We start from the raw sequence: 11,038 nt of genomic DNA, 5'->3' as shown, positions 1-11,038 counted from the left end.
AACTGAGTAGGTCTGATTGGACAACGTTCCTGGGAGGACTGGAGGTAGATAAACAATGGCAAACATTTAAAGATAGAATGACAAAATTGCAAAAATTGTTTATACCAATCTGGCATAAAAGGAAATCTAAAAAGGTGACTCAACCGTGGATAACAGGGGAAATTAGAGACAGCATAAAATCCAAAGATAGGGCGTATAAAATAGCCAAAAAAAGCGCCAGAGCGGAAGATTGGGAACAGTTTAAGATAGAGCAAAGGAGGGCAAAGGGCATGATCAAGAGGGGCAAAATAGCTTACGAAAACAAGCTGGCGGAAAATATAAAAACTAACTCCAAAAGCTTTTATAAATATATCAAAAGGAAAAGACTGGTGAAAACCAAAGTTGGTCCATTGCAGTCAGATACGGGGGAATATATAATGGGAAATAAGGAAATGGCAGATCAACTAAATACATACTTTGGGTCAGTCTTTACGAAGGAAGACACAAAAAACCTCCCTGGGATATCGGGAAAAATAGGGACATTGGCAAAGGAGGAACTGACGCAAATCAATATCTCTAAGGATATGGTGTTAAGGAAGCTAAAGGGATTGAAGGTGGACAAATCCCCAGGGCCTGATAACATGCATCCTAGGGTACTGAAGGAGGTGGCCCTAGAGATAGCGGATGCACTAAGGATGATTTTTCAGAATTCATTAGACTCGGGAACAGTGCCGATGGATTGGAGGGTAGCTAACGTTACCCCACTATTCAAAAAGGGGGGTAGGGAAAAAGCAGGTAATTACAGACCTGTAAGCCTTACATCAGTTGTGGGCAAAATGCTGGAGTCCATCATTAAGGATGAAATAGCGGAGCACTTAGCAAATGGGGACAGGATAGGACAGAGTCAACATGGATTTACAAAGGGTAAATCGTGCTTGACTAATCTATTGGAATTTTTTGAGGGAGTAACTGGTAGAATAGATGGGGGAGAGCCAGTAGATGTGGTGTACCTGGACTTCCAAAAGGCCTTCGATAAGGTCCCACATAAAAGATTAGCATGGAAAATTGAGGCTCATGGGATAAAGGGGAAAGTTTTGGCGTGGATAGGGAACTGGCTGTCAGATAGAAAACAGAGAGTTGGAATAAACGGCTCATTTTCTGAATGGCAGGCAGTAACAAGTGGGGTACCACAGGGATCTGTCCTGGGCCCCCAGCTGTTCACAATTTACATTAATGACCTGGATCAGGGAGTCGGATGCAGCATTTCCAAATTTGCAGACGACACTAAACTAGGAGGGGGGGTGGGCTCAGAGGAAGAGACCAGGAAGCTCCAGAGCGATTTGGACAGACTGGGCGATTGGGCGGATAAATGGCAGATGCACTATAATGTGGACAAGTGCGAAGTTATCCACCTTGGGTGCAGGAACGGGAGGGCAAATTATTATTTAAATGGCAATAGATTGGGAGAGGGGGAAGTACAGAGAGACCTGGGTGTTCTTGTACACCAGTCACTGAAGGCGAGCATGCAGGTGCAACAGGCGGTCAAGAAGGCAAACGGTATGCTGGCCTTCATAGCAAAAGGGTTAGAATACAGGAACAGGGATACCTTGCTGCAGCTGTACAGGGCACTGGTGAGACCACACCTCGAGTACTGTGTACAGTTTTGGTCGCCTCATCTGAGGAAGGATGTTCTTGCCATGGAGGGGGTGCAGCGGCGATTCACCAGGCTGATACCAGGAATGGCGGGAATGACCTATGAGGAGAGACTATGTAGTTTAGGGATGTACACACTGGAGTTTAGAAGATTGAGAGGGGACCTCATAGAAGTGTATAAAATTCTGACAGGTCTAGACAGACTGGATGCAGAAGGAATGTTTCCCTTGGCGGGTGAGAACAGAACTAGAGGACATAATTTAAGGATAAGGGCTAAACCATTTAGGACAGAGATGAGGGGGAATTTCTTCACTCAGAGAGTGGTGAACCTGTGGAACTCATTGCCACAGAGGGCAGTGTATGCCAGCTCATTAAATATATTTAAGAGGGAATTAGATATATTTCTACGGGCAAAAGGGGTTAAGGGTTACGGAGAGAAGGCGGGGACGGGATACTGAATTAAAGGATCAGCCATGATCTCATCGAATGGCGGAGCAGGCACGAAGGGCCGAATGGCCTACTCCTGCTCCTATCTTCTATGTATCTATGTGAGGGGGGAGAGAGAGCGGGACGGGAGGGGGGAGAGAGAGCGGGACGGGAGGGGGGAGAGAGAGCGGGACGGGAGGGGGGAGAGAGAGCGGGACGGGAGGGGGGAGAGAGCAGGACGTGAGGGGGGAGAGAGAGCGGGACGGGAGAGGGGAGAGAGAGCGGGACGGGAGGGGGGAGAGAGCGGGACGGGAGTGGGGAGAGAGAGTGGGACAGGGAGGGGAGAGAGAGAGCGGGACGGGAGGGGGGAGAGAGAGCGGGACGGGAGAGGGGAGAGAGAGCGGGACGGGAGAGGGGAGAGAGAGCGGGACGGGAGAGGGGAGAGAGAGCGGGATGGGAGAGGGGAGAGAGAGCGGGACGGGAGGGGGGGGAGAGAGCGGGACGGGAGTGGGGAGAGAGAGTGGGACAGGGAGGGGAGAGAGAGAGCGGGACGGGAGGGGGGAGAGAGAGCGAGACGGGACGGGGAGAGAGAGCGGGACGGGAGGGGGGAGAGAGCGGGACGGGAGGGGGAAGAGAGAGCGGGACGGGAGGGGGGAGAGAGAGCGGGACGGGAGAGGGGAGAGAGAGCGGGACGGGAGGGGGGAGAGAGAGCGGGACGGGAGGGGGGAGAGAGAGCGGGACGGGAGGGGGGAGAGAGAGCGGGACGGGAGGGGGGAGAGAGAGCGGGACGGGAGGGGGGCGAGAAAGCGGGACAGGGAGGGGAGAGAGAGCGGGACGGGAGGGGGGAGAGAGAGCGGGACGGGAGGGGGGAGAGAGAGCGGGACGGGAGTGGGGAGAGAGAGCGGGACGGGAGGGGGAGAGAGAGCGGGACGGGAGGGGGAGAGAGGGCGGGACGGGAGGGGGGAGAGAGAGCGGGACGGGAGGGGGAGAGAGAGCGGGACGGGACGGGGAGAGAGAGCGGGACGGGAGGGGGGAGAGAGCAGGAAGTGAGGGGGGAGAGAGAGCGGGACGGGAGGGGGGAGAGAGAGCGGGACGGGAGGGGGGAGAGAGCAGGACGTGAGGGGGGAGAGAGAGCGGGACGGGAGGGGGGAGAGAGAGCAGGACGGGAGAGGGGAGAGAGAGCGGGACGGGAGGGGGGAGAGAGAGCGGGACGGGAGGGGGGAGAGAGAGCGGGACGGGAGGGGGGAGAGAGAGCGGGACAGGGAGGGGAGAGAGAGCGGGATGGGAGTGGGGAGAGAGAGTGGGACGGGAGGGGGGAGAGAGAGCGGGACGGGAGAGGGGAGAGAGAGCGGGACAGGGAGGGGAGAGAGAGAGCGGGACGGGAGGGGGGAGAGAGAGCGGGACGGGAGGGGGGAGAGAGAGCGGGACGGGAGGGGGAAGAGAGAGCGGGACGGGAGGGGGGAGAGAGAGCGGGATGGGAGAGGGGAGAGAGAGCGGGACGGGAGAGGGGAGAGAGAGCGGGACGGGAGAGGGGAGAGAGACCGGGACGGGAGGGGGGAGAGAGAGCGGGACGGGAGGGGTGAGAGAGAGCGGGACGGGAGGGGGGCGAGAAAGCGGGACAGGGAGGGGAGAGAGAGCGGGACGGGAGGGGGGAGAGAGAGCGGGACGGGAGGGGGGAGAGAGAGCGGGACGGGAGGGGGGAGAGAGAGCGGGACGGGAGGGGGGAGAGAGAGCGGGACGGGAGAGGGAGCGGGACGGGAGAGGGGAGAGAGAGCGGGACGGGAGAGGGGAGAGAGAGGGGGACGGGAGGGGGGAGAGAGTGCGGGACGGGAGAGGGGAGAGAGAGCGGGACGGGAGGAGGGAGAGAGAGCGGGACGGGAGGGGGGAGAGAGAGCGGGACGGGAGGGGGGAGAGAGAGCGGGACGGGAGGGGGGAGAGAGAGCGGGACGGGAGAGGGAGCGGGACGGGAGAGGGGAGAGAGAGCGGGACGGGAGAGGGGAGAGAGAGGGGGACGGGAGGGGGAGAGAGAGCGGGACGGGAGAGGGGAGAGAGAGCGGGACGGGAGGGGGGAGAGAGAGCGGGACGGGAGGGGGGAGAGAGAGCGGGACGGGAGGGGGGAGAGAGAGCGGGACGGGAGGGGGAGAGAGAGCGGGACGGGAGGGGGAGAGAGAGCGGGACGGGAGGGGGGAGAGAGAGCGGGACGGGAGGGGGGAGAGAGAGCGGGACGGGAGGGGGGAGAGAGAGCGGGACGGGAGGGGGGAGAGAGAGCGGGACGGGAGAGGGGAGAGAGAGCGGGACGGGAGGGGGGAGAGAGAGCGGGACGGGAGGGGGGAGAGAGAGCGGGACGGGAGGGGGGAGAGAGAGCGGGACGGGAGGGGGAGAGAGAGCGGGACGGGAGAGGGGAGAGAGAGCGGGACGGGAGGGGGGAGAGAGCGGGACGGGAGGGGGGAGAGAGCGGGACGGGAGAGGGGAGAGAGAGCGGGACGGGAGAGGGGAGAGAGAGCGGGACGGGAGAGGGGAGAGAGAGCGGGACGGGAGGGGGGAGAGAGGGCAGGACGGGAGGGGGGAGAGAGAGCGGGACGGGAGAGGGGAGAGCGAGCGGGACGGGAGGGGGGAGAGAGAGCGGGACGGGAGGGGGGAGAGAGAGCGGGACGGGAGGGGGGAGAGAGAGCGGGACGGGAGAGGGGAGAGAGAGCGGGACGGGAGGGGGGAGAGAGAGCGGGACGGGAGGTGGGAGAGAGAGCGGGACGGGAGGGGGGAGAGAGAGCGGGACGGGAGGGGGGAGAGAGAGCGGGACGGGAGGGGGGAGAGAGAGCGGGACGGGAGGGGGGAGAGAGAGCGGGACGGGAGGGGGGAGAGAGAGCGGGACGGGAGGGGGGAGAGAGAGCGGGACGGGAGGGGGGAGAGAGAGCGGGACGGGAGAGGGGAGAGAGAGCGGGACGGGAGGGGGGAGAGGGAGCGGGACGGGAGAGGGGAGAGAGAGCGGGACGGGAGGGGGGAGAGGGAGCGGGACGGGAGGGGGAGAGAGAGCGGGACGGGAGAGGGGAGAGAGAGCGGGACGGGAGGGGGGAGAGGGAGCGGGACGGGAGGGGGAGAGAGAGCGGGACGGGAGAGGGGAGAGAGAGCGGGACGGGAGGGGGGAGAGAGAGCGGGACGGGAGGGGGGAGAGAGAGCGGGACGGGAGGGGGGAGAGAGAGCGGGACGGGAGGGGGAGAGGGAGCGGGACGGGAGGGGGGAGAGGGAGCGGGACGGGAGGGGGGAGAGAGAGCGGGACGGGAGGGGGGAGAGAGAGCGGGACGGGAGGGGGGAGAGGGAGCGGGACGGGAGGGGGGAGAGAGAGCGGGACGGGAGAGGGGAGAGAGAGCGGGACGGGAGGGGGGAGAGAGAGCGGGACGGGAGGGGGGAGAGAGAGCGGGACGGGAGGGGGGAGAGAGAGCGGGACGGGAGGGGGGAGAGAGAGCGGGACGGGAGGGGGAGAGAGAGCGGGACGGGAGGGGGAGAGAGAGCGGGACGGGAGGGGGGAGAGAGAGAGCGGGACGGGAGGGGGGAGAGAACAGTAGCAGATGGGAAGGAGATGGGAGGGGAGAGAAGTGAGGGGAGGGTGTGAGAGGGGGAGGGAGGAGAGTGCGGTAGGGAGAGGGGAGAGGGTGCGGGAGCGGAGGGTACAGAGAACTGGAGGGTGAGTGGTGAGTGAACGGGAGGCGGAGGGGAGGGGGTGGGGCGAGAGGGGGCGGGAAGAGAAGAGAGGAGTAGGGGATGGAGAGAATGCGGGAGTGGGGTGGGAGTGAGGAGGCGGGGAGAGATTGGGGAGCGGGAGGGAGAGATTGGGGAGCGGGAGGGAGAGATTGGAGAGCGGGAGGGAGAGTGACAGGGGGAGGGGAGAAAGAGGGGAGAGAGTGAGGGTTGGGGGAGGAGGAGGAGGGGGAGGGGGACGTGAGGGGGAGGAGAGAGAACAGGAGGTGGAGGGCAGAGAGGTGGGTAGGGAGAAAGCGGCAGGGATAGAGAGTTGGGAGTGGGTGGACGAGAGAGAGGGGGGGGAGTGTGAGGGGGAGGGTAGAGAGAGCGGGAGGGGGAGGGGAGAGAGAGCGGGAGGGGAGAGAGAGCGGGAGGGGGAGGGGGGAGAGAGCGGGGGGAGAGGGGAGGGGAGGGGAGAGAGCGAGGGGGAGGGGAGAGAGTGGGGGAGGGGAGAGAGAGGGGGAGGGGAGAGCGAGGGGGAGGGGGAGAGAGAGCAGGAGGGGGAGGGGAGAGAGAGCGGGAGGGGGAGGGGGAGAGAGAGCGGCAGGGGGAGGGGGAGAGAGAGCGGCAGGGGGAGGGGGAGAGAGAGCGGGAGGGGGAGGGGAGAGAGAGCGGGAGGGGAGGGGAGAGAGAGCGGGAGGGGGAGGGGGAGAGAGCGGGAGGGGGAGGGGGAGGGGGAGAGAGCGGGGGGAGAGGGGAGGGGAGAGAGAGCGGGGGAGGGGAGAGAGTGGAGGAGGGGAGAGAGAGGGGGAGGGGAGAGCGAGGGGGAGGGGGAGAGAGAGCAGGAGGGGGTGGGGAGAGAGTGCGGGAGGGGGAGGGGGAGAGAGAGCGGGAGGGGGAGGGGGAGAGAAACCGGGAGGGGGAGGGGGAGAGAGAGCAGGAGGGGGAGGGGAGAGAGCGGGAGGGGGAGGGGAGAGAGAGCGGGAGGGGGAGGGGAGAGAGAGCGGGAGGGGGAGGGGGAGAGAGCGGGAGGGGGAGGGGGAGAGAGAGCGGGAGGGGGAGGGGGAGAGAGAGCAGGAGGGGGAGGGGAGAGAGCGGGAGGGGGAGGGGAGAGAGAGCGGGAGGGGGAGGGGGAGAGAGCGGGAGGGGGAGGGGGAGAGAGCGGGAGGGGGAGGGGGAGAGAGAGCGGGAGGGGGAGGGGGAGAGAGAGCAGGAGGGGGAGGGGAGAGAGCGGGAGGGGGAGGGGGAGAGAGCGGGAGGGGGAGGGGGAGAGAGAGCGGGAGGGGGAGGGGGAGAGATAGTGGGGGGGGAGGGGAGAGAGAGCGGGAGGGGGAGGGGAGAGAGCGGGAGGGAGAGGGAGCTGGTGGGGGGAGTTAGTTGCGGTTTTTGGAGTTTTCTTTCGCCTCTGCCATCCTGCTCTGATCTTGAGCCACTGTGAGGAACTCTGCAGCCCCAGTCTCCTGCTATTCTCAGTGCCTGCAGAGTCCATCAAGGGCCTTTGAAAATTAACAAGGAATCGGTGACAGAAGCTCTAATGTGTCCTGGAGACACAGTGGGTGAAATTGGTCTTGGACTGTTTTAGGTGACAGTCAATCAGCAGCTCGTATCGCGCTCCCTCAGTATTCGTTTCCATTAACTTCAATGGGAATTAATATTGGGCACAATGTAAAATGGGCCACTTACACAAAAGATTATTGCTCAAGATAAAAAATCACGGGATTGGGGGTAATATTCTGGCGTGGGTGGAGGATTGGCTCTCTAACAGAAAGCAGAGAGTTGGGATAAATGGTTCGTTCTCAGATTGGCAACCAGTAACTAGTGGTGTTCCGCAGGGGTCAGTGCTGGGTCCCCAACTCTTTACAATCTATATTAATGATTTGGAGGAGGGGACCGAGTGCAACATATCAAAGTTTGCAGATGATACAAAGATGGGACGGAAAGTAGTGAGTGAGGAGGACATAAAAAACCTGCAAAGTGACATAGACAGGCTAAGTAAGTGGGCAGAGATTTGGCAGATGGAATACAATACTGGAAAGTGTGAGGTTATGCACTTTGGCAGGAAAAATCATTGAGCAAGTTATTATCTTAATGGCAAGAAACTGGAAAGTACTGCAGTACAAAGGGATCTGGGGGTCCTGGTGCACGAAACTCAAAAAGTTAGTATGCAGGTGCAGCAAGTGATTAAGAAGGCCAATGGAATGTTGGCTTTTATTGCTAGGGGGATGGAATATAAAAACAGGGAGGTATTGCTGCAGTTGTACAAGGTATTGGTGAGACCGCACCTGGAATACTGCATACAGTTTTGGTGTCCATACTTAAGAAAAGACATACTTGCTCTTGAGTCAGTACAAAGAAGGTTCACTCGGTTAATCCCGGGGATGAGGGGGTGGTCATATGAGGAGAGGTTGAGTAGATTGGGACTCTACTCATTGGAGTTCAGAAGAATGAGAGGCGATCTTATTGAAACATATAAGATTGTGAAGGGGCTTGATCGGGTGGATGCGGGGAGGATGTTCCCAATGATGGGTGAAACTAGAACTAGGGGGCATAATCTTAAAATAAGGGGCTGCTCATTCAAAACTGAGATGAGGAGAAACTTCTTCACTCAGAGGGTGGTAGGTTTGTGGAATTTGCTGCCCCAGAAAGCTGTGGAAGCTACATCATTAAATAAATTTAAAACAGAAATAGATAGTTTCCTAGAAGTAAAGGGAATTAAGGGTTACGGGGAGCGGGCAGGAAATTGGACATGAGTCTAGGTTCGGATCAGTCATGGCCCTGTGGGTAGTGGAGTGGGCCCAGGGGCCGTGTAGCCTTGTTCTGCTCCTACTGTGTTCTAATTCTGTGTTAGATTTCAGGAGATGGTTTTATTCCTGTTCCTGGCTGGGGTGGAGATCGCCTTTACATAAGGTAAGTACTGTAGAAAATATAGGGACAGAGTGATCTCCTGGAGGAATTTCGATCGCCTAGATGGGTCGGAGAGGAATTTCCCAGATTTTTTTCTCCCAAATTGGCCATTGGGTCTTTATCTGGTTTTTCGCCTCTCCCGGGAGATCACATGGGTTCGGGTGGATGCAGAGTGATAGAAGATTTCAGGTTAGGATCAGATCAGCCATGATCTTATTGAATGGTGGAGCAGGCTCGAGGGGCTGATTGGCCGACTCCTGCTCCTATTTCTTATGTTCTTATGTTCTATTGATTTACTATCGCCCATTTTGTGTTACCACCCAGACTAATTTTACCTGCAATCTCTCTCTGGAGGCGTGACCCACACACCACTAATCAGCGCTGTCGATGTGTGGAGAGGGGGAAAGTACCGACAGCAGGAGAATAGAGAGAAGAGAAGGAAAAAGGTAAAGAGAAAACAATGAGGAGGGAGCTGCTGCAGAAAGGAAGAGAGAACTAAAAACAACCGAGGGAAACTAAATTAAAAAGCTCAGCAGAGGAAATGGGAGAGACAGGATACACCATGTACTGGAGACAAAGTCCCAGACACTCTTAGATTGATCACAATCAGCAGTGCAATTCCAGATTGAATAGAACAGCAAGGGTCTGGTTCAGCCTGAGACAGTGGCCAAGGAGGGGGTGGAGTTGGTGGCCAGGATGTCGACTTGTTGACAATTTCCAAACTGATGGCTTAAACTGGAAAAAATTCTGGAAACTGAGCCTGTTTCTGTGGATGAGGTTGACAAGTGGCAACATGTAGATCAGTGAGAGAAGAAGACCAAGAATTAATACTTGAGAATCTCCTGGGGTGCCGTGCGGGGGCGGGAAGAGAAGCCATTGCTGGAGATACTCTGGCTACGATCAAATAGGTAAATGTGAACCAAGTAAAGGCAGTCCCACTGAGTAGGACAATTGAGGAGAGACATTGGAGGAGAATGGTCAATGTTTGCAGAGAGCTCCAGGAGGATGAGGAGGGAAAATGAGCTATACTCACTGTCACAGAGCATGTCATTTGTGACCTTTATTAGGGCCACTTTGGGGCTATGATGACAGGGATGAAAATCTGGTTAGTGTGGTTCAAACATGCAGTTGTGGCAAAATGGCCAGGGATTTCAGAAGTGACCACACGTTCAAGGACTTTGTAGAAGAACGTAAGGTTGGAGATCAAGTGCAAGGACAGAGGGATAGAGGGTGGGTAATTTTGAGGAAGGGTGTGATGACATTGGATTTGAAAAGGAGCTGGATAGGACGTGAGGAGAGGGAACCATTTACAATGTGAGCTAGCATGAAACCAGGAAGAGAAGTTGGGTGGGCAGCAGTTTAGTGGGAATGGGGTCAATGGAGCAGGAGGTGGGTCCAGCAGAGAATACAATCTCAGTAAGACAGGCAGCCTGGCTTCTGATTGGTTACTTGCACCATGGACATGTAAAATAAAGAGAATAATGCAGCGAGAGAATAAAAATAAAAATACCAAACATTGAACCGAATGTTGATGTTTTATCCAGTAGGAATATTGGTATAAAATATCAGAACATACATTGATGTGAATTTAGGAACTGGAGTAAGAACTGTGAATAACTCAAAGCAGATCAGAGAAAGTGGGTGAGAGTCTAGGTGGAAGTGAGTGATGATGGGATTAGTGTCACTGTGTGAAGCTGCTTTCAAAGGTGATGCGATGACTTTCTAGCGTGGTTCTAAACTCGGGTTTAAGCAGCTGTTTTCAAAGGCCACAAGGAAAGTACTGTTGTGAGTAAAATATTTCACAGGTAAGACAGAGTCCAGCATAAGGGATGTGTTGGAAATAAATACACTGCAATTACATCTGAAGGAGAAACTGACATTTCTAATGTTCCTGACAAATGTTTCAAAGCACTTCACACAATGTATTACTTTTGAAGAGTATTTTCTGCTGTGATATAGGACATGGTATCCAATAGGGCAGGGTGAATCATAGAATCATAGAACGTTACAGCACGGAAGGAGGCCATTTTGGCCCACCGTGTCCACGCCGGCCAACAAAGAGCTATCCAGCCTAATCCCACTTCCCAGCTCCTGGTCCGTAGCCCTGCAGGTTAAAGCATCCCAAGTGCACACCCAAGTACTTTTTAAATGTGGTTAGGGTTTCTGCCTCTACCACCCTTTCAGGCAGTGAGTTCCAGACCCCCACAACCCTCTGGGTGAAGAAATGTCCCCTCAAATCCCCTCTAAACCTTCCACCAATTACTTTAAATCTGTGCCCCTTGGTTTTTGACCCCTCTGCTGAGGGAAATAGGTCCTTTCTATCCACTTTATCTCGGCCCCTCATAATTTTATACACCTCAATAAGGTCTCCCCTCAGCCTCCTCTGTCCAATGAAAACAAC

The sequence above is a fragment of the Somniosus microcephalus genome, unplaced genomic scaffold (assembly GCF_052327205.1).
Source record: "Somniosus microcephalus isolate GS21.2 unplaced genomic scaffold, FLI_Smic_1.0 unresolved_chr1, whole genome shotgun sequence".
Lineage (NCBI taxonomy): Eukaryota > Metazoa > Chordata > Chondrichthyes > Squaliformes > Somniosidae > Somniosus > Somniosus microcephalus.
Note: the sequence above shows the minus strand (reverse complement) of the source record.